We start from the raw sequence: 23,770 nt of genomic DNA, 5'->3' as shown, positions 1-23,770 counted from the left end.
TTTTGACAGATTCTTCAAGAAATATTTACCGGCCTGTTAATAATACCTTCGAATGATTTCTGTGGAGATCTTTGGCAGAAAATAAAAAAAATGTATGGTAGAGTATTCCTGGACTAGAAAAGATTAAATAAATAATCTAAGATGCTTATCTTGAGTTTCACCTCCAATAAACAGCAAAGAAAATCTCTTATTCACTATGCATTCAGATTGCAATTTTCTGTCACTTTCAATCAAATCAGATGGATAGTCTGTGTATGAGTGGGATCAAGGAAGTCTAATCAAGGAACTATGACAAGTGAGCTTTGAAGCGTTTGCAAAACTCTTTATAGATCAAAGTATGATTCTCGCTCGCGGTAGCAAATTGAATGAGTATTGGTATAACGCGCATTAAATATCAATTTCAAAAAGTGTGTGTGAGATACGACTGAGAGGGGTGTGGAAAATCATTTGTATGAGTATGGTTTAGAGGTTATATATCTGAGTATTGGTGCTGACAAAGGGTTTGAATCAAAGAACATTTTTATACTGATTCATACCTTCGACAAAGTTTACGACGAGCAGTCACGTTTGAATTCTCAAAATGGCCGATCAGGCAAAAGGCCAAATTAATCTACCGAACGAGAAAAAGTACGACTTCCCAGGGCTTAAAGTATCATTGTACCTGCCACACGATATACGCATGCAAAAATGGTCATTGGCATAGTAAGCTCACAGTTAATAACTGTGGAAGTGCTCATTAGAACACTAAGCTGAGATGCAGGCGCTGTCCAAGTGGGGACGTAACGCCAGAAATAAGAAGAAGAAGAACCTTTCAGTTTATTAAAATATGCCTAAGAAAAAGAAAGCATTTTTTTAAAAGGTAAAAGGTTTTTATGTAACAAAATATGGATTTTTTTAATGTTTCAGCCAGCTAACTTGTCCCCACACTAGTTTCGAACTCTTGCTCCACCGTTGGGGCAAAAGTTCGTTTAAGACAATCAATTTTGAAATACTTAGTTATAGCTAAACACGGGTATATATTTCGACACAAGTTGGTTCGGCAAAATTGAAGCTGAAAGTCTACTGTGAGGAATTTTCCTATTTAACTATTATAGTTTTCCTACAAATAATAATTACTTCATTATGGACGAACTTTTGACCCTGTTTTATTTTTTTATGTTACTATTGGAAGCTATTTTTACGGTGAGGCCCCTCTAACTCTCTCATTTACGACAGCTAATGCCCGGCGGCCATGCGACTCGCAACTTCGTAGCTCAGCCATGAAAGCCTTTCACCCTGCTTTCAAATGTCACTGATCTCAATGTCAATAATGTTCCAAGAGGTTGCTTCCCACCGAGGCAACATATGGGATTTTATAGAAGTCAAAAGTCATCATTTTTGCAAAGTCGGGACTTGTTTATGTATGTCGGTCGGTTTGGCTAGATCTCCCGTCATCAACCGTAGCTAACCTGGCAGTACCGGAACCGGGAAGGTTTGCGTATGAAATGAGCTCATTTCAGAGATGTTGATCTTTTATCTGATGGAAGCCCGGGTACAATTTCTGGCTGCCCGGGGCTATTTTTCATTCATTCCCCCACTCTATCCAGTGTGGAGATATGGTATTCAGTTCGTGAAAAAAGTACTCACTGAGTTGTGCCCTAGCGGTCGGTGCGATTCAACCCATCCTGGTGGTGCAAACGATATCATTGTGAAACAGGAGATGATATTTTCCAGATGTAAATTAATCCTTTTTCTTAGTACGAGGGATGTGCGTTGATAGAATGAGGGATGAATTTACGTTAAAGTCATTCGCATGGAGTTTAAAGGTTTAAATTATGCTAGTGACCATTGAAACTTAAAAGATTAAGATCAATCCATAAATTGGTCTGCTCATATGTAGAACAGATTTTATACAGTCAAATTTCCATCACTCGATAATAGAGGGACCATTGATTTTGGAAGTACCAATCCTAAGCACATAAGAACAATGCTTTGGATTTAGTGCGCGCCGTATCCTCGTGATGTGCGTACACAAATTCTGTCTGCTCTTGGAAGTTTTAAAAACGGAGCGTTATTGAGCGTTTTAAATATGTGGATAATCTTCTACGTAAGGTAAGAAGCCTGTATGATGATTGTATGAGATGAAACCCACAACCTTACCTGTACAAAGAATAAAAAGCACTCAAAACTTCATACCTCACACAGATTCAATGACGCATTCAAGGGTGAGATGGATATCTCTTGTGGCTTACACAGGATTATGAGATTCACAACTTTGTCCGCCTCTCATCAAGTTGTGTAATTAAAAATCCATCACAAAACCACCCGTTAAAAAAGCGAAATGCCAAGCTTAAAACATCATATTGTTCCGGCATGAGAAATGGCTTCCATAAATGCCACGAAAAAATAAATTTGCACTCCGTCCAAATGGCCTATACATGGTTTTAATTGCGTTGTAGACAAGCCACATAAAAGCAGTAAAAAAATATGTCAAAAAATTGCTGTTTGCTTACCTTTGTCTCACGCACAGTTTAAGTGTCGTTTTAATCCACAAATTGGGCAGTTCTCACCAGCCTCCGCACTTTCCACACTTGTTTTTTTTTCTGCTGCTGCTACTGCTGCCAGAGGCGCCAATTTTCGCACATTCACGCCTCGATGCCGAATTTTCCTTGTCGTCTGTAGACGAGACGACAACTTTTCGCTCACCAGCTTCTACCGGTCACAATAATGAGCGCCGTCAACAGCGAAAAAATCAACTTTATTCCCTTTTTCTTGGCGATGTTGGGGTTTTACAAGCTCGCTTCGTTACAGTTGTGCTCGGCGTAAATTATTAATTATGTGAAACTGCACAAATTTAATTACACTTTTTTGTGGCGATTGTTGTTTTCTCACATATCTCGGTATCGACTTCTTCGCAGATTTGGAGCTCTACGAACTTCTGTTGTATTTTGTTTAATTTTCTTATATCACCTTTTGCTCACAGAAAGTTACACTCACGGCTATGGAATATATTTAAATTTTGTTATTTAATTTTCCTTTCTTTCTCAAACTTCTAATTATGGCTGTCCTAGGTAGCGAAATGTGAAATCATGGGCGTAGCCAAGTTTTCCAACGGGGAGGAGCAAAGTATTGTTAAAAGGTATTCTAGAGATATGTTTAGGATTTTTTCCAGGGAATTCTCAGGGATTCAACCTGGAGGCATTCAGAGAAATGCTTTGTTCAATCCTCAGAGTAAATATCATTGGAATCCCTGGATGTCGTATATTGTCGGAGATGGAATACCTGATGGAATACCTAAAGTAGAGGAAGGAACATTTTCTAGCTTTTTCTTCTCGGAATTCCTGGTAGATTGTCTTGCGGAAATATGGATGGTTTATTAGGAAAAAATATTGTGGTGGACTTTTTGGTTTTTTTTTATTATTTCCCTGGGTGAATTTCTGATTACCCTGCATAAATTCCAAGAATACATATTCAAGTGAAATCTTTGAAGTATTGTCTGGTAAAACCTCTAACAAAACACTGGTATTTTTTCTGGTTGAAACTCTGGCAAAACTGTGATGATATTCCCAGTTTTTTTTTTTTTTTTTTGAATTTGTTTATCAGCATATCGGTCTATTTTGCTTGAAGTAAGAGGGAGCATGGAGAAGGAAGCAATGAATACTAGATGGATAGGTACCGTAAGGGAACAGCAAGAGAAATTGGATTAGATGTTGAAGAGGGCATACCATATGAAACAGTATTACTTGAAACGTCTTGTCTTGTGGCTAACGTCCCCTATGGGAATGGCTTGGGTGTGTTTTCAGAATGACACTACCAAGACAGCCAAAAGGAAGGAGGTTTCAAGCGCTCTAATATTGTTTGGCGATCAAACAGGTTCTATCGATCGGTGGCTTATATTTTTGGGGAATCATTACATACTCTCGAAAACTTACTGGTGAAATAATGAGAGAAACTAGTGAAATCTTTGAATAAAGTGACCAGACGTCCCGGATTATCCGGGACAGAGCAGTTTTTAACTTGACAGTATTGTGTCAATACTTTTTATTTCAAATAACTTTGTATTTAGTACATGTTTTAGATTGAATATGAATGTAAATTGCACATCAGATATAGGCAGTGCTTCATTGGGGATGAGATCCGACAAGCGTCCCGGATTTTTTCCGGGACACATCTGGTCACATTATCTTTGAAGGAATAACTAGTGGAATCTTCATAGAAAATTGTAGTCGAATCTCTTGAGAAATTCGACCTTGGAGGATTTTTTTCAGAAAGTTTTGAAGGAACCTCCGGACGATTTTTTGAATTCCCGCGAAATTACCGGAAAAATATTGGTGGAATTTTTTGAAAAAAAAAAACAAAAATAGCGATGGTATTCTATGAAAATATCAGCTGAAATCTTTGGAGGTTTTCCTAATGGAAATCCTGGAAAATTGCGTGGAAGAATTCCAGATGAAATCCATGGAAGAACCTTTGATGGAATCCTCAGGGAAATCCCTGGTGGAGAATTTATCGAATTGATTCTTGGAGGAATCCCTGAAGGAATTCGTTTTTTGAATTCTACTAAAAATCCTACGAAAAATTTCGGAAGGAATCTATTGAGGTATTCCGGGAGAACTCCCTTGGAGAATTCATGGAATTGAATAGTTCCCTTGAGAAACCCCTGGAAAAAAAAAATCTGGTAGAACCCCAGTAGTAATCCGTAGTAAATAGCCTGATGAAATCCAGATTAGCCTGATGGAATCCAGAAATTCACGAAGGATCCTATAGAAGAATTCCTTATAGAACCCCTGACACAACTTTTGATGGAATCTTAGAAATTGTCACGATTGAATCCCAGGAGGATTTCATTATGAAATTTTAGTAGTATTCCCCATAGAATCCATGAAGAACTTCTGATGAAATCCCTGAAGAAAATGTTGAAGAAATCTTTGAAAGAACTTCTGATTTATGGAATCCCTACGAAAACTCTTAATAAAAATCCTGTAGTATTATTGGTAGAATCTCTGAAGGAGCATATGGACAAGCTGGAGGAACTCCTGATGAAATCTGTAGAAAAATCCCGATGTAGTTCCTGGAGGAATTCTTGCTGTTTTCTCAGGAGGAACTCCTAATGGAATATATGAAGAAACTCCTGATGAGATCCCTGGATTCGTGACGTCTGGCGGAACTCCTTACAAAATCCCAAGAATACACTTTGATGGAATTTATTGCAGAACCTATGATATAATCTCCAGAAGAATTTCAGGTGTAATCTCCAAAGGAAATCCTTATGAAATCCTTAAAGGAACTTCCGAAAGAACCCCTGTAGGAATTCCAGGTGAAATTCCCTGGAAGAACTCCTTTTGGAAGGAGCTCTTGTGGAAAGACTTAGAGGAATTTCTCATGAAATCTCTAGATATATTTTTGAATGCCTGGAGAAATATCTAAAGGAACTACTAACGCAGTCCCTAAAATAATTGCTGATGTAAACCCCCTAAGAACTCCCGATGTAATCCCTAGAAGAGTTTCTGATGTAACCCCCGGAGGAATTCCAGGTGGAATCTCTGAAGGAACTCCTGATAGAATCCCTATAGGAACTCCTATTGAAATCCTGGTAAGATTCCTTATAGAACTCTGGCCCTGATGAAATCTCTATAGGAACTTCTATTGAAATTTCTGGAGGAATTCCTGGTAAGATTCCCAAAGAAATTTCTGATAGATTCTCTGGAGGTACTCCCTAAAAGGAATCCTGATGCATTTCCTTGAGAAACTCCTGATATAATCTATGGAAGAATTCCAGGTGGAATATTCTGATGGAGTCTCTAGAGGAACTCCTGTTGCAATCTCTGGAGGAATTTCTCACTAAATTCCTAATGGAACTCCTAATAAGATCCCAAGAAGAACTCCTTATGATATTTCTAGAAGAAACCCTGATGGAATTTTTTGAAGAACTCCTGATGTTATCTCTGGAGGTATTCTCGGTGAAATCTCTAGAGGAACTTCTGATGGAATCCTTGGAGGAATCCCTAAAGATATTCTTAAAGGAACTCCGGATGGAAAAATTTAAGGAATTCTATATGTAACCCCTAGTAGATTTTCTGATGGAATCCTTAGAGGAACTCCTGATAAAATCCATGAGGGTATTTTAGGAGGAATCTCTGAAGGAATTCCTGTTTTATAATCCCTGGAGAAACTCCTGATAGTTCCAGGTGGAATCTCTGAAGGAACTTCTGATGAAATCTCTAGAGGAACTCCTGTTGTAGTCCCTGGGGGTATTACTCATAAGATTCCTGATGGAACTCCTGATGTGATCCCTAGAAGAACTCCTTATGATCTCCCTAGAAGAAATACTCATGCAATTCCTTGACGAACTCCTGATGTAATATCTTGGGGAACTCCTGATATAATCTCTGGAGGAATGTCAGGTGGAATCTCTAAAACAACTCCTGATGGAATCCTTGAAGGAATTTCTAAAGATATTCTTGAAAGAACTCCTGATGGAATCATTGAAGGAACTCATTATGTAATCCCTTGAAGTTCTCCTTATGGAATCCTTAGAGAAACTCCTGACAAAATCCCTGAGGGTATTTCAGGAGGAATATCTGAAGGATCTCCTAGTAGAATCACTAGAGGAATTCTTGATGACATCGATGAAGGAACTCTTGGTGAAATCCTTAGAAGAACTTCTGATGAAATCTCCAGAGGTACTCTTGATGGAATCCTTAGAAGAACTTTTGATGAAATCCCTAGAGGACCATCTGATGGAATCCAAAGCAGAACTTCCAATGGAATCCTCAAATAACCTTCTGATGGAATCTCTAGAAAAAATCCCTGCTGAAATTCCTGATGGAATCCTTGGAGCAAATTCTTATGGGGATTCTGGTGGCATCGATGAAACCTTACAATAACTTCTGATAGATACTTTTGTAGTTCACCTGGAAGAACTGTTTAAGCAATCCCTGATGGAATCCCGTGAGAAATTCCAAGTAATCTTCAGAAGAAATTTCTCAAAGAATCCTTACAGGAATTCTCGAAGGAATTTTGAAAGTATTCCTGAAATAATTTTGATAAAGAGTTTCTTGCATTATTACCTGGAGGGTTTCCTTGCAAAATTTCTGATGAAATTCTTGTACGAATTCCTGGTACAATCCCTGGAAAAATTCCTTGATGAACTTGTGATGTAATCTCTGGAGCAACTTCTTTTAGAATTCCTGGAGAAACTCCCAATGGGCACCCTGGAGGAACTCCTGATGCAATTTCTACAAGAACTTTTATGGAAAGATTAAAAAGAACTTCTTATGAAATCACTAGAGAAACTTTTGATAGATCGCCTGAAGAAATTCCAGGTAAAATATCTAAGGAGGTCCTGATGTTATCCCCGGAAGAACTCCCGATGTAATCCCTAGAAGAATTTCTGATGTAATCCGCGGAGGAGCTCCAGGTGGAATCTCTGAAAGAAGTCCTGATGGAATCCCTATAATAACTCCTATTGATATTTCTGGAGGAATTTATGGTAAGATTCCTGAATGAATTCCTGATGGAGTCTCTGGAAGAACTCCCTATGAAACCTTAATCTCTGGATGAATTCCAGGTGGAATCTATGAAGAAACTCCTGATGGAAAGATAAGAAATTCTTGAAGGAACTCCTGATGGAACCGTTGGAGGAACTCCAAATGAAATCCCTAGAAGATCCTCTGTTGGAATCCCTAGAGAAACTTCTGATAAAATCCCTGAGGGTATTTCCGGTGGATTTTCCAAGGGAACTCCTGATAGAATTCCTGGAGGAACTCCTGATAGAATCGCTGGTGGAGTTCCAGATGGAACCCTGGAGGAACTTCTGATGGAATCGCTGGAAGAATTCTAGATAAAATCCCTGAAAGAACTCCAAGTAAAATCTCTAGAAGAACTTCTGATGAAATCTTCAGAAGAACTCTAGAGAAATTTCCGTTATAATCCCTAGAGAAACTTCCGATGAAATCCTTAGAGAAATTTTCGATGGAATCCCTAGGGGAAATGCTGAAGGAAACCCTGAAGAAAATTCTGATGGAATCCTTCGTAGAAGAAATCTATAGAATTATGGAATTCCCGGGCAAACTCGTGTTTTAAATACTAGAGAAACTACCGATAGAATCCTTGTAGAAATTCTGAGGAATTCTGCAGGAATCCATGCAGCAAATTCTGATTAGGTTTCTGGTGGAATTGCTGAAACCTTACAATAATTTCTGATACAAACTTTTGTAGTTTTCCTGGAAGAACTTTTAAAGGATTGTACGACATTTCCCAGAATGACGTTCCCCAGAACGACATTCCCCAGAACGCCATTCCCCAGAATGGGACATTCCCCAGAAATCCATTCCCCAGAATGGGACATTCCCCAGAAAACCATTCCCCAGAATGGGACATTCCCCAGGAAAAAAAAAATAACAAGAGATCTTTGAGGTGTTCAAATCCAGGAAAATGGTAAATAGTAAATAGTGAATGCATCTAACTGGAAAATTCGAGGAAAACCATAATTTTCATAGGTAAAACATTTTCGTATTGTTTTTTTTTTTATTTTTAATGGTAGGACTTTCGGTTTGTTGCAGTCTTTCATTTATTGAATGGAGAATCTTTAAATCAAAAATTCTTTAAAATTAACCACCTATGGTCGGAAATGTAATTCGAACCATTTGGACGATGTTTATATTTTTTGACGATTTTCTAGTCGAAAAAGTTAAAATTTAGCGTGACATAATATGTGTACCATCCCTAATTATTTAGACAATAAACCTAGGAAGAACAGCATATATTCAAAAGAAGGGAGAATACGCCATGAAAGCCGAAAAACAAATTCCATTAATTTCCTTTGTGACATATTACACTACACCAATCTCCCTTCGAAAGTACAATTAGAAAGAACAGCCAATTTTAAAAGAAGGAAGAATAACTATGAAAACAAAAAAAACAATAGCTTGGATCGAGTTTGATCATAAAACACAGTATGGCATATGTAGGAACAGCTTATGTTAAACGGTTGAGTTACTTTTCCTCTAACGTCGGTTTCCCAAATGTCGTTTCCCCGAACGGCAGTTCCCAGAATGCCAGTGCCCCGAACAACCCGTTTCCCCGAATAGCCTAGTTTCCGAAAAGTTTTTAGCTCTTATAATTATCATAACTTTTGTGTTTCGAGGTGATAATGAATCGGTCATCTTTCTTCTTCACTTGATTGGCGGTTCTTTCGAGTTTCACCATCATTGGCATTTTTGGCAAGATATATTTAGTCGAGGATGACGTTCAAATCTATATTATCTTCTTCTTTTAATTGCTAATCATTCATTCTAGTTCAGCACCCAGTCCTTAAAGACAATTCTTGCACCTGTTTGAACTGCATCACTATTCGGGGAAACGGGTCATTCGGAGAGGTGGCATTCAGGGAAACGACAGTAGCACAATTATGAAATTAATTAAGACACAATTAAGAAAATTTTTAAACAGCATTTTCCTCCTAAGATTATGGTTGGGTCTGCCGATAAACCACTTAGCCACAAAACCACCTCTTTCCCCCTTCGTGATTTTTTGACCGTACAAACTTTTTGAAATTTGTATGCCACACCCCCCCCCCTTCCATAGAAGACCAAGTGATTTATGGACGGCAGCTTCGATGGTTTGCCTGAGAAAAAGGAAGCAAACACTCGCCGTTCAAAAGATTTTTCAACTCAATTCCGATTTTATTCGCTTGAGATTCATAATGATGAATTTGACAAAATAATATTTTGGGTGAATTGAAGTCTGTGTCCGGGATTCGAAGCTTCTGGGAATTCGAATCAATTCAGTGGGTACATTTCTTAACGACAAAAAAACTAAACTACCAATTTTTTCCACTCTTTACAAACGTATAAAACCCATTCTGGGGAATGTCCTATTCTGGGGAATGGTTTTCTGGGGAATATCCCATTCTGGGGAATGGATTTCTGGGAAATGTCCCATTCTGGGGAATGGGTTTCGGGGGAACGTCATTCTGGGGAATGTCGTTCTGGGGTTTGACTTTCTGGGAAATGTCCTACAACCCTTTTAAAGGAATCTCTAGAGTATCTCCTGCTGGAATCCCGTGAGAAATTCCAGGTGAACTTCGAAAGGAATTTCTAAAGGAATCCTTACAGTAAATTCTGAAATAATTTTGATAGAATTCCTAAAAAAATTCTTGCAACATCACCTGGAGGATTTCCTGGGGAAATTCCTGATGGAATTCTTGTAGGAATTCCTAGTACAATCCCTGGAAAAATCCTTGTTGAAATTTTGATGGCATCACAGGTAAATTTGCTAAAAAAATGGAATAGAGGTTGTTGGAAAACGCTAGTGAAGTGCTCGATAGCCTTCGAATACCAAGAATAAGTGTTTTCCATAGAAAATTGATCATTTTGATTCAAGAATAACTTTTGAAAATGGTCAATAAATTATTGCATGCAACTTATTTGAAAAGTTTTAACTCCGAAACTGTTGATGTTAGAGAAAAATGTTCCATGAAAAAGTTGTAGTTATCCACTTGGACTATACGAAAAAAATATACACTGAAAAAATATTTTATTTATTTTCATAAAAACTTCAAAACTAAAACTTAAATTTTAAATTACACGAAAACCCTTTTTTTAAATGTTTTAAATTTTCACCATAGAATCTTGATAGTATACAGATGTTTGGGACAAAGTCTTATGGTAAAGAAACTTTTAATAAAAAAGATTGTCTAAGAACAACTTTTGGCCAATTTTCTAAATTTTCAGGTAAAATAATAGGAATCTTGAAATTATTCTGAGTAATAATGATCGTATGTATAATTTCTCTAGAAGTAGCAATTTTTGAATTATTCCTTTATCTTTATTATTTGGAATAATTTTCGTGTTTCATTTAAACATATTGACACGAATAACAAATTAAAATGGCTCATTTTAATATTTTAATAATCATTATGGTTCAGAATAATTTCAAGATTCTTATTATAGCAGCAGAATGTATTAATTTTGACAAAATATCAAAATTTTGAAAATCGACCTAAATGTTTTCTTAGAAAAACTTTTTTAATAAAATTTTTTTCATAGTGAAACTTTGTCTCAAACATCTGTTTACTATCAAGATTGTATGGTGAAAATTTGAAAAATATTAATACTAGGGTTTTGGTGTAATTTAAAATTTTAGTTTTATTTTTGAATTTTTTATGAAAAAATATAAAATTTTATTTCAGAGCATATTTTTTCTAGTGGACAAAACGTAATGTTTTTATAGGCCATTTTCATAAGCTATTCTCGAGTCAAAATGATCGATTTTTCTATGGAAAACACTTATTGTTTCATACCAAGAACGTGTGCAAAATTTACTGCAAATCGAAAATGGTCGAGTTCAGTGGCTGACAGATTTGACATGGAATTCGTCTACTCTAGCTTGTAACTATGAAGTAATTATGAAATAACAAGCAACCTGAGATTTTTGGCACCGGCTCTTTCAAGAGAGCTGATGGAATGATGGATAGAGTAGGTGACTGATGATCTTTACATCCAAAGTTCGAATCTATTCTATTTCTCTTCTTCTTCTTCTTTCTGGCGTTACGTCCCAACTGGGACAAAGCCTGCTTCTCAGATTAGTGTTCTTATGATCACTTCCACAGTTATTAACTGAGAGCTTTCTTTGCCGATTGACCATTTTTGCATGTGTATATCGTGTGGCAGGTGCGAAGATACTCTATGCCCTAGGAATCGAGAAAATTTCCTTTACGAAAAGATCCTCGACCAGCGGGATTCGAACCCACGACCCTCAGCTTGGTCATGCAGAATAGCTGCGCATTTACCGCTACGGCTATCTGGGCCCCAATTCAATTTCTCTTATTTGTTTCATTTCCCCTTGTTTATATTGATTCTGACACACATTTTGCCTCAGTTTGCTGTCACTTGCACCAGTTTTCTGATAAAATGTATGGGTGCTACTCGCCTTAGAGAAAATGCCAGGTAGAAACTGAGACAGTGAATATGCTATAGGATTTATTATGCTCTATGGCAGAAATCTGGTGTTTTTGGAGTATTTTCTACAAGAACCAAGAAAGATTCGAAAAAGAAAAAAAATGTTGAAAGGTCTTGAACATGAATCTGAAATTTTGGTAGACCTTGGTGGATTTGGTAATGCAAATTTCCTTTACTTTCTTGGCCATAGAGTATGCCACACGATATACGAATGTGAAAATGGTAAATTTGGCAAAGAAAGCTCTTAGTTAATAACTGTGGAAGTGCTCATTGAACACTCAGCTGAGAATCAGGCATTGTATCAGTGAAGACGTAATGCCAAGAAGATGAAGAATTCCCAAAAAAAAAACACTTGACATGAGATTAGTCTTGTTAGCCCCCCGCCCCCTTTGGCAACGCCCATGTATAAAATAGGAGATCAAACTGAAAACCTACTTCGTTAGTTTGAAGCAACTTTGTAAGCTTTTTTACGACACTTGGCTCCACTACCCGTCGAAACCATAAAACTGTAATTTTCAATTCGCATAGCATTAAACAAGAATGTAAAATCACATATGCACACAATATACCAGCGAAAAACAGGACTTATCACTGCCGTTCTCTTCCTTTCCTTCAACACGCACAACCCTCCCCCCTTGATGATAACTGCACCAACCCGCCGCCGATCACGCCCCGGGGGTGACTTCATTAAAATCGCATAAATCGATAAGCATAAAAAAAGTCGAACTCTTGCTTCTGTTGGCCCAGTCCTTAATGACACACGTGATAGCGACCATTCATTCGCTGTTATGGTTGTCGATTGTTAGCGCGCCGCTTTCGAACGAGGTGGGGTGGATATCATTCACACACAGTCCGCGCCGCATATGCATACTCAATTCAATCGCTTTGTTTCTTCTTGTTGTTCGTCGTTCGGTCACTTACTGCGATGGGTTTCATTATGTGGGATGGCCAATAAGCATTACTTCTCGCAGCAGTCGATAGCCCGTGTGCAAATCGCGATTGTTAATTGATGTCACCGCGCGAGTCTTATGCCTGGTTTTTGGTGGTTTTGCATAAATCAGGAGCTGGTTTCGTTAAAGGTTGTAAAAAGCGATGCTTGCTTACAGTACCGATAAGGATTAAGTGTGTGCACGGTTGGCATTTCATGTTAAACTGGGTTTACATAACACGTTTTCCAGAAAAATCTGCAAAAAAAATGAAATGATAGGAATTTATCACTATTGGTACCTAGTTGTTGGCAACAAAAAGATCAAATGAACATAACGACTAGAATTTAAAATACTCTCTTCCTATCTTCCCATCTTCCTATCTCTCTACCTTCCTATCTTCATATATTCCTATCCTCCTATCTTTCTATTTTCCTATCTTTCTATCTTACTATCTTCCTCACTCCCTATCTTCATTTCTTCCTATCTTCCTAACCAACTGGGACAGAGCCAAAGGTTAGTATTCTTTTGAATAATTCCACAAGAACGACTACAATTGTTAGGGTTAACATTTTGTCATAAATCCATTTGTCAGGAAAATATGCCAATTGGAGTGACAATGGGTCTAGGGGGTGAGATTGGGTCAAAACGGAAAAATATGTTTTGTGAAATATATCAGCTAATAACGCTGATATTACTAAAATTAAAAATTCATATGTTAGGGAACATATTATTACACATAATTCATAACAATATACATTTTTAGAAATAGTAGTTTTTGTTTACTACATCAATAAACTTGCATGTTGAAACTAGATAAAATTTACAACAATAAATTTCTCCTGTACAAAGTATCACGCATGTACTCTAGCCTCTATTGTTGTATTAGTAGAATGTTGAAAGTCTTTTCATTACACATCACAGGTATTTTCCGCAATATGTTTGATTTTCCCACAAAAAAAATAATTTTTTTCGGTACGATGTCTAAAACAATGAAAATAGGGGTGAGATTGGGTCAAGCAAGAACGATAGTAAATGAAATTCCAAGTCCACTTTTTTGACATTTTACGGTGCCGGGTGTTCTCTTTTTTCATTAAGATGTGTTTATTCTTTCTAAATACAGCATCTCTGAAACATCAAACAAGTCTACTTAAGTATTCCGTGCATTAAATAACAATACAACGCATTTTGACAACTTCTCAAACCAGCAACTGTGTTTCGTGCGCAGCAACATCGTAAATTTTTATCAAAAGGGTGTTTTTTCTAAATTCGATTATTTATTAGTGTTTTCATATTATAGAAACATCTCACGGAAGTACAAATGAGTTGGATCGCTGAAATACTGGGATTATGACGTCAATTTCTGCCTGAAATTTATTGATCGTGGAATGTCGCACCGAAATTTAACTATTTGCGACGGTTTAAAATAATCACTGTTTCAGTACACCTTTGGGAGAACTGAATGGGCTTTATAGCAATGGGGATGAGACTTTGAAGACAATTTGAGGGACAAACCAAGAAAATTTATGTAAACTTGACGATAAATGTTGGGTTTACATATTTTTTCTTCAATTTTCAGAATAATCTTTCTTTTAAGTGGGTTTATCATACTTGTGAAACATCTTAGATATCTTTTCGTCTTGTTTGCATCTTTTTTTGTCAATATTCTTCAGTTGTGAATGGTTTTGAAATCATATTCTCAAAAACAAGTTATTTCAATTACAGTGACCCAATGTCACCCCCTCTATAGGGTGAGATTGGGTCATTTTTCAGTCACTTGTGGTACCGCTGTGAATAAATATTTGTCTTTAATTTTTTGAACAGTTGTTAATGTACCATAAAAGTACATACACACCAAATTTGATGTTTATTGGAGTTAAATTGCGATAGTTATTCAAAAAATAAATCGTTTATATCCCTTTTTGACCCATTGTCACCCCCAACGACGGTATTCGAAATTTGTATTAATAATGGCATAAGCAGTTTACATTATCGACGCTAATCTAGAACGCTACGCTTCAATATCCAACTCTTGTTGCCAGATGGGGTAGCTGCACAGTACCACCAGCAGTAGTTGGGAAGAATCAATTTTTCTGGAGATGTTATCATCCTGTGGGACTCTATCCACGAAGATGTGACCAGAATGGCGTGGGATGTCAATGACGAAGACGAAACGACTGGTTCGACGAAGAGTGCCAAAGAGTGACAGACGTGAAGAATGACGCTAGAAGCCGTATGCTTGTGGCCGGCACCCGGCAGAACAGAGAGCGGTATAGGGCAGCGAGAGCCAAAGAAAAACGAATCCACCGCAAAAGTAAAAGGCAGCACGAAGAGAGTGTTATAGCTGAAGCTCAAGATAAGCTTAATCGCAACGATATACGAAGATTCTATGCAACTGTCAATGGCTCGTCTCAATACCGTACCAGTGCTCGACATGTGCCAATGATCGAGAAAAGAATTTGCTGACCGATAAAACGGCGGTGGTTGCCAGGTGGAAGAAGCATTTCCAGCAGTTGTTGATCGGTGAGAATGTAAATGTGGCGGGAAACAGGGTGAACCTAGATGATAACTGTCGAAATGTGGACCCACCGACCATAGGAGAGGTTAAAAAGGCTGTCAGTGAGCTGAACAACTGTAAGGGTGCTGGGAAGGACGAGATTCCGGCCCAGCTTCTCAAGCACGGTAGTGATTAGCTTCATCAGTTGATCCACAATGTACTTCTGACGGTATGAGAGGACGAAGACATGCCAACCGACAGGTTGGATGGCCTCTCACGCCCAGTTTACTGACTGGAACGTGCCAATTACAGAGGAATTGAACTGCTGAATTCCGCGTTAAAAAATGTCGCGCTGCCTGTTTGTCAGACTGAGACCGCTCGAGGAGTTCTTCGCCAACAAATACCAATCAGCTAAAAATATGTTGTAAATTTCAATTTTTTTTCCATGCACATATTTGGAGCATCAAAATAAACTGAAATGTCAACGCCAAATCGCTTATTTTTCAATCGAATGCACATTAATTTACACGATCATGTAACATTCAAGCCTCTTTAGTTGAACATTAAACGTGATGCTGTAACAATAGATTAATTTGATTTACTTTTACTATATTCTTCTGTTTACGCTACATTGAAGTTTAAATATTTTTATCTGTGCAAGCTGGTGAGGGCCGAGCGACAACGGACCAGATGCGGACCTTGCGAATTATCTGAGAAAATTTCCAGGAGTATAACTTGCAGACTCACCATCTGGTTATTGATTTCAAAGCAGCATACGCTGTGGCAGATAATGTCTGAACATGCAGGGTTTTCAGTCGAAACTAATTAGGCTGATACGTGCAACGCGGAATGGTTCGAAATCAAGTGTTCGGATTGTCGATAAGTATATTTTTTATTTATAGTGGGTTACAGAAAAGCTTCAAAAGCATGCCCTGTTGTGTATTGGCACGGTGTGGGACTCACGTTGGGCGTGCTTGAACACTAAAAAAACTTTCTCTACTGCTCCTGTGTCTCGATCTCCCCCGGAACTACACCACACAACTTCATCAGGGAAGGGCTGTGCTCATTCACTTCTGTGCTCATGCACTTCGTCAGTCTCAGCCTCTAGCTGTTCTGCTAGTTCACAATTGAAGCTCAATGTCGTCAAAAATGCTGCTCACTACGACATTTCTACGGTGTCTCTGCGACTACTCGTTTTGTCCAATTGGCGGTTGAAGATCTCGTCGGGGCTTTGGACTGCTTTCTGTGCGACGACGCGTTCTTCCCTTGGGCTGGCCTTGCGTCAGAGCCCTGTTAAACTTCTACTGGACGCTCGTGTGCATTTCTTTGCTCTACGACGACTCGTTCTCCGCTGCTGCTGTTCGAGCTCTCCTCGTTGACCAGTTGGATGTCGAGGTCGGTCCAGCGATTCCGGTTTGAGAATGACTTCCGATTCATTGGCCTAGTTTGTGTCGATCGATGCTACTCGGCCTAGTCTCCAACGGTGGAGCTAGCCTACTCCGGCTACGCGCTTCTTCATGCTTCGATATAGGCCGATGGAGTGCAGAAGTCGGTCCAGCGATTCCTGTTGGAGGATGCCTTCCGGTTCACTGGCGCTCCGACGACTCTAGCCGGTGATACGCTACGTACTACTCAGAGTAGTTAGTTCCCGGCGGTGGATCTATCCTACTCCGACGAAGATTTCCTCGGTGGCGGAAGATCTCCCTAACCGATGCTATCCGGGCAGATGCCGATATCGGTCCTGCCATTCCGGTGGAGGGAAACTTCCGGTTCACAGGCGTCTCGACGACCATTTGCCGGTACTGTTTCGCAAATCACTCAAATAGACCCCGGCGTTGGAATCAGCCTACTCCGACTCGACGTTGGTCGGCCAAGTGCCAGGGTCGGTTCTGCAATTCCGGTGAGAGGATGACTTCCAGTTTGCAGGCGCCCCGCCGACTTATTACCGATACTACGCTTCGCCCGCCCTACTCTGTCTAGTCCCTGACGGAGGTTCTAGCCTCTCTGGTCTTCACGCCATCTCCTTTGCAGCAACGACATAATCTGCGTTATCCCCCTGGTCACCGCATTCTAAGTGCTTTCATGCTGGTACATGTTCTGCCCGATGCCCGGATTTAGGACGCTTCATATATCCCTGAATCGAGGGCAGTCGAATATAACATGCACCGGATAATGTGGAGACTTCGTGTCCGAATCTGTGCAGATATCTCCGAAAGCATCCATGGCCTGACAAAAACTGGGTCGAGAAAAAGTTAACTTCTTCGTGTTGTCTGGTAGTCCACACCGGCATGTTAGAAATGACCTCGTGAGCCCTTCTTTTCTCCGAGTTATTCCACTTCTGGTGCCACTTGGCCATTGAACCAATCTGACGGTATTCCTCAAATTCCTTTGCTGGTAGCATGCAATGTCCTCAGCCAGAGTGATGCAGATGGGGATCATTCCAGCGATAACGCATACTGCCTCCGACGATATAATGCGGTAGGCACTCGCCACCCGTATAGTCATGAGCCGGAACGTACCTGCCAGCTTCTCTCGATTGCATTTGGTTGTCAACGCTGCAGCCCAAGCCGAGACTCCGTATCTCAGTATGAACGATAATACGGTCGCCAGAAGACATTTCGTACTGCTTCTTGGTCCTCCAATAATGCGCATGATCCTACAGTGTTAGCTGTATTCGCTGCCTTTTCGCAAACATAGTCTACATGGCTGTTGAAGTTTAGCCTGTCTTCGACCATTACTCCAAGGTGCTTTAGAGAGCGTTTCGATGGGATTGCGTGGCTCCAACGTTGATCTTCAACTGCTGAACCACCTAGCAGTTGCTGACCAGCACCATCTCCGTTTTGTGATGAGCAAACTGCAGCTTGACTCCAGTCATCCACGATTCAATAATGTCTAGCGAGTCCGCCGTCAGCATCTTCACCTCTTCCGCAGTCTCGCCAGTTATCGCAAGAACGACGTCATTTTCGAACCCGACGATCTCGGCTCCATTTGGCAGTGTCAAGGTTAGCACTACATCATATTCCACAATGTTGGACCAAGTATGGATCCCTGTGGAACTCCCGCCGTTACTTCAATTGACATCCGTCCCTGGTGAATGTAGCTTTGCTGAACTTCACACCGATATTCGGGAACCCGTATTCTTTGTAGGGCTGCGGCGATAGCCTCCCAACTGGTATTGTTGAACGTGTTGAACGTCTATCGATACCATTGCACAGTATCGATTGCCTCTCTTCTTCTGCTTAGACGCTTTTTTCGCGCACGCGATGACTGCCCGAATAGCATCCACCGTCGAAGTCTTTCCACGGAATCCAAACTGCCTTTTCGACAATCCGTTCTCGCCTTCCGTGTAGATCGTCAGCCTGCCAAGGATAACCTGCTCAAGAAGTTTACCATCAATTCCCGGTTTTGGTAGCAACACCAGCTTTTGCACTTTCCATCTGTCTGGGAATCAGCCTTCTGCTAAACACTTCTGCAACGCTGTTCTAAATATATCTGGGAACGTCAAGATTGCTGCCCTTAGCGCTATGTTGGGGATACCATCTGGACCGGGAGCTTTATTCAGCTTCAATCCTTTCGCAATCGTTATCAGCTCGGAGTTGGACACTTGGATACCGACATTTTCTTCATCTACGCCAGCGTACGATGTGAGTGGCCACTTTTGTAGGACAAAATTTAGATTCTCGCTCCAGTCAACTTTTTGGATGGCATTTAGGTCTCATAACAACTGTGCAAAATTTCAGCTTGATCGGAGAAACTATATTTTAGCGCCAGCCGTTCAAAGTTTGTATGGGATTTACTATGGGAAAACTTACTTTTAAAAAGAAAAATCGCCAGAGGTCGCCCATTGACCTCTATAAAAATTCGGAAAACAGACCTCGATAGGTATTTCTACGATGAAACAATCCAACACTTGTGAAAAAAGTTATTCAATGAAAACCTATTGGCAAAGCGACGTTGATTAACACGTAAAGGAATAATAATAATAACAAAATCGAGCAAAATTTCCGAATAGTCTATGCCTAATAACTTTTTTCACAAGCATCGGATTGCTTTGCGGTCTTCGGCAATGTTGTTCATCGTAGAAATATCTATCTAGATCTGTATAGTATAATCCCATACAAACTTTGAACGGCTAGCGCTAAAATATAGTTTCTCCGATCGAGCTGAAATTTTGCACAGTTGTTATGGGACCTAAATGCAATCCAAAAAGTGGACTGGAGCGAGAATCTAAATTTTTCATATAACCGTGTCCCAGGCTAGTGGCCACGTGTTGGGAGCAAGCGTAGGAATTTCAAATTGTTGGGCACATTTCAGCTGGTGTTACTGGGCCCATAATCTTCACCAGTTCACCACTCGATAGCCGTTGCCCCAGGAATTTGAGTCCGCTTCCCGGCACAACTCCTTTTAGCAGTTCAATTTACTCGTCACTATCTCCCGTTACGCTCAATCCATACTTTCTTCCGATCAAGCTTTCTGCACGCGTCTTCTGACTCTAGCAGGCAGCAAGAAGGGTGCTGAGTCTGTCGTTCCACCATTATGCAGGACACCGCTGATTCCTTGGCTTCAATTTTTTCGGCATCGTTGCGCCATTCGCTCTCTTCAACGCTTCTGTCAACTCTCCTGTATCCATATTTGGAGCGTTGCTTATTGCTCGAGGTGCTTCAACGAAAAGATCCTTGTCGAAATGCTTCCACCTACGTTCTCAATTCCTCATCTACCATAGTGCATAACTTCTCTGGCCAATGCAATAGTGTATCGCTTAAGGGTCACTGTGTGTATATTCTTCGGTAACTCTCCAGTTTATAGTGGTTCTTCACCTAACGACCGTAACATCGAAACACAAAACACATGTCTGTTTTTTTTTTGTATTTACAACATCGTAGGTATCGACATATTTTATATTTCCAGTCAACTTCCACTTACTCAATATCTTGATATTGAGTTGGAGAACCATTGTACAGGTTGGTTTTCATGGCTAACTCGATGGTCCCTTGGATCGCAGTTGCATTGGTTTTATGATCTGTTTGAGTTTACATGATTCGCATCACTTACCAAGGTGAAGCCAGATTGTGTAGCTACTAAATCTGTCCCACTAACAAAAACTCCTTCCAGTGACAACCAGGAAAATACAGAGGTATACTCGGCCTTTAGTAACAATGGATGTCAGACTAACATTCCCTTCCTTTCCCGATGTCCGTAAAGACGTGGCCAGCGCCGTCCTCAACTCGGTTATGTGCGGAATTCTCGAAATTGTTCCTTGGTTGATTCCTTGTGCAATTTTGATTATTCTACTCATCTATGATCATGCTCATGCTCATTAAATAATTTTTAAATTTAATAATTCAGTCAAACTTGCGTTACAAATACAGTTGCAAACAATTTGCGATTTTAAAATGTTTAACTGCTTACTTGTCTTGGCAAATATATCGCAGTAGGCTGTTTGATGGTGTTATGAACACTTCTCATGTAAAATTACAATTGAACATTTCGTATTCACTGTAAAATTGGCCGTAAGACCTTGTCTACTTGGACATACGTTGATACAATGGAGAATACATGCGCTGTTAGATTGAATTAATTGAATTAAAGGACACTTTGGAGAACCTGGAGTGTTTTATTTTCGTCTTTATAGGGCGTATTATGGCAAAATGATGTTTTGAGGCATTGTATTGAACAGAAAAACATCCTTTCAAGTAATGCGTGCTCTGGTAGATTGGATAATATGTACTTCAAAACAGTATTGAGAACCAATAATACGTTGATAAGTGTTCCTCATTTTCAAATGTAACACACAATTCTCTTGTAATTTAATCGTGCTTCTTGTAAACACTTCGCTCGAAGGAGGTTTTTTAGTATACTTTATTCTTTTTCTTCTTGGCATTACGTCCTCACTGATATAGAGTCTGCTTCTCAGCTTAGTGTTCTTATGAACACTTCCACAGTTATTAACTGAGGACTTTCTTTGCAAAACTTGCCATTTTCGCATTCGTATATCGTGTGGCAGGTACGATGATACTCTATGCCCAGGGAAGTCAATGAAATTTCCATTACAAAAAGATTCTGGACCAACCGGGAATCGAACCCAGACACCTTCAGCATGGCTGTGCTTTGTAGCCACTTTCTAACCACTCGGTTAAGTAAGGCCCCTTTTCCCAGACTTTATTTATATTTATTCTATCATAAAACATTTGGATGACTTAATAAATCCCTAAAAATCTTTTAAATATATGTTGTTTCTCTATTATGATACTTCTAAGCAGAAAAACTTAAAGTATTATTTGTAGAATGTTTATACACAACTGGATACTCTAAGGTGAGTACAAGTCAAAAATTATCATTTTCGGTGTTATGAAATTTATTAATGATTCCAAAGGGAATACTTATGCTAATGCCAACAATGCATTTCCTTAAACATATATTTATCTAGTTTCACACTAACAATAGCATTGCGTGATATGCTTACCATGTTATACAGCGATACACATCATTAAATTCATCCTAAACAATCATCAATCACATCATACATTATCCTCCTGCACCATACTAACGTACATGCAAGTAACAATCCACATCCATCGACTGAAATTCCCGAGTCACGCACATGTCATGCTTTGCACCTAATCGATTTCCACCAATGACCGCTGGATATATGAACCGTAGTCAACCCCTCGCTTCATACATCTTCATTGCACTCTTAGCACTGCACATTCTACTTCTCATCACCAATCAGCACCATCAGCTTGACTCCCCTTCCCAACGAATCTGTAACACATCTGGCAATCATATCAGTGTCTTAATTACACCACGCTGAATAAACCATAATCTGACAAGACACCGTAACCGCGCACGCGGATTATCTCTTATCCTTTCCAATCCGAACTCTATCGATCCGATCCGGCTGGACAATCCTCCCGAAGCAACCTTATCGCCTTACGACAATGCCGGCGCTTCCCAATCCGCGAGCAAAACAAAACCGAAACGTGAACCACGTGCACCGCGCGAACCGAAACCGAAAGAAACACGCGCGCGACGACGACGCAAACGAATGAACGCGAACGGAGCAAAAACCAAAGTTAACCCGATCCCAACTCCGGCTGAGCGAAGACTGCCGAGCGACGAACCGTCGAGCGCCGATTAATTTAAAATGCACCCATTCCCCGGCCCGGTCCGCACTGTCTGAGGACTGCTGTCTCCTGCATGCAGCAACGGGCGGCGGGCTGGCTTACTTCTTACTTACCGACCGGAGTTGACTGATTCAAAAACACAGATTTTTTCCCTCTGTGCGTTTTTCGCCAGCCAGTCAGCCGGCTCGTCATCTCCCTCGCTGTTTGGTTGTGTTTTAATGATTTTCTCTACAATTTTTAAAAGGCAGGCCGGGTAATTGCCCTTTGAAGAACAGTTATTTTTTTGCCTCAACTGGGATTTAAGGAACGCTTTCTGTAAACGATTATTTTATCTGGATTTCTAGAGGTTACATAATGTCCACTTTTAATGAATGATTATCGGATTTGTTAACAAGTTCCTCTGAATTGAGAAATTAAAATTAATAAAATAGGGTCTCACCTGATTGAACCTTGGCTCTGAACCTTGGCTTTAAGAAAGTTATCTTAAATTTTGTAAAAGCCTCCAAAGCCGTTAACCCGTAAATACCTAGGACTATACTACGCTCATAAGGATATAACTTCGTGACTTTCAATATTTTTTCATTTGAATTTAATTCAAAATCGAAGAGAATTAATTATGTCAATAAGTGCATACTGTCTCTTCCTTCTGAACCCTCTCTATATACCTTTTTCTGACAACTACATATACGTGCTCTTTTGTTATTTTTTGAAACTGCTCAAAAAAATACTCATTATTTATAATGAATTAAGGTATTATCAATGGTTTTCAGTAAAAGCAATATTTGACGATTAATTATTATCCATTCAAGTTTTAACCTCGGAGTTAATTTAAATCCTCTGTTATACTTGAAAGTTTGTATTTCAAATTCTGAATAATCAACGAAACATTTATTATGGGGTAAGTTTGTGAAATAGATTTTAAGCTATTGACATACTCTCGAAAACAAATATAAAGCTATAGGGAACCACAGACAATCTTACGTTACACTGGACAATAGTCGAGAAATGAACATCAGTGGAAAAATGCTTCCAGAGCGTTTGGTGTAATTCAAATGGTGTAATTCACGATTAATTCAAGATGATGGTCTTCGTAGCCGTGTGGATAGTGTCACCAGGAATTTAGCCGCATTGTGCTAAGGAGTGTGGGTTCGATTCCCGCCTCAGGCCAGTAAACTTTTCGTGAGAAATTATTTCCAACTGTGCCACTGGGCGTTGCATGCTAGTCCGTTGACTAGCGTGGTGCTTCCTTCAAAGGGCATGCCCACTGGAAGCATTAACGTG

The 23,770-nt window shown here is 39.6% G+C and overlaps 1 protein-coding gene across 2 annotated transcripts in view; it reads right to left on the bottom strand.

Moving 5' to 3' along the window:
- The window catches only part of LOC5578647 (kinesin-like protein CG14535), a 562,809-nt gene extending 540,351 nt beyond the window's left edge, over window positions 1-22,458 (bottom strand). For both annotated transcript variants that reach the window (XM_021846519.1, XM_021846520.1), the window contains exons 1-3: window positions 21,829-22,458; window positions 12,512-13,126; window positions 2,493-2,978 (exon numbers count right to left, since the gene is read on the bottom strand). The gene's annotated coding sequence lies outside the window, so the exon portion shown is untranslated. The remainder of the gene's footprint in view (window positions 1-2,492; window positions 2,979-12,511; window positions 13,127-21,828) is intronic.
- Window positions 22,459-23,770: the final 1,312 nt, after the last annotated feature.

This window comes from Aedes aegypti, chromosome 2 (assembly GCF_002204515.2).
Source record: "Aedes aegypti strain LVP_AGWG chromosome 2, AaegL5.0 Primary Assembly, whole genome shotgun sequence".
NCBI classification, from domain to species: Eukaryota; Metazoa; Arthropoda; class Insecta; order Diptera; family Culicidae; genus Aedes; species Aedes aegypti.
Note: the sequence above shows the minus strand (reverse complement) of the source record. Positions and strands in the feature narration are given on the sequence as shown.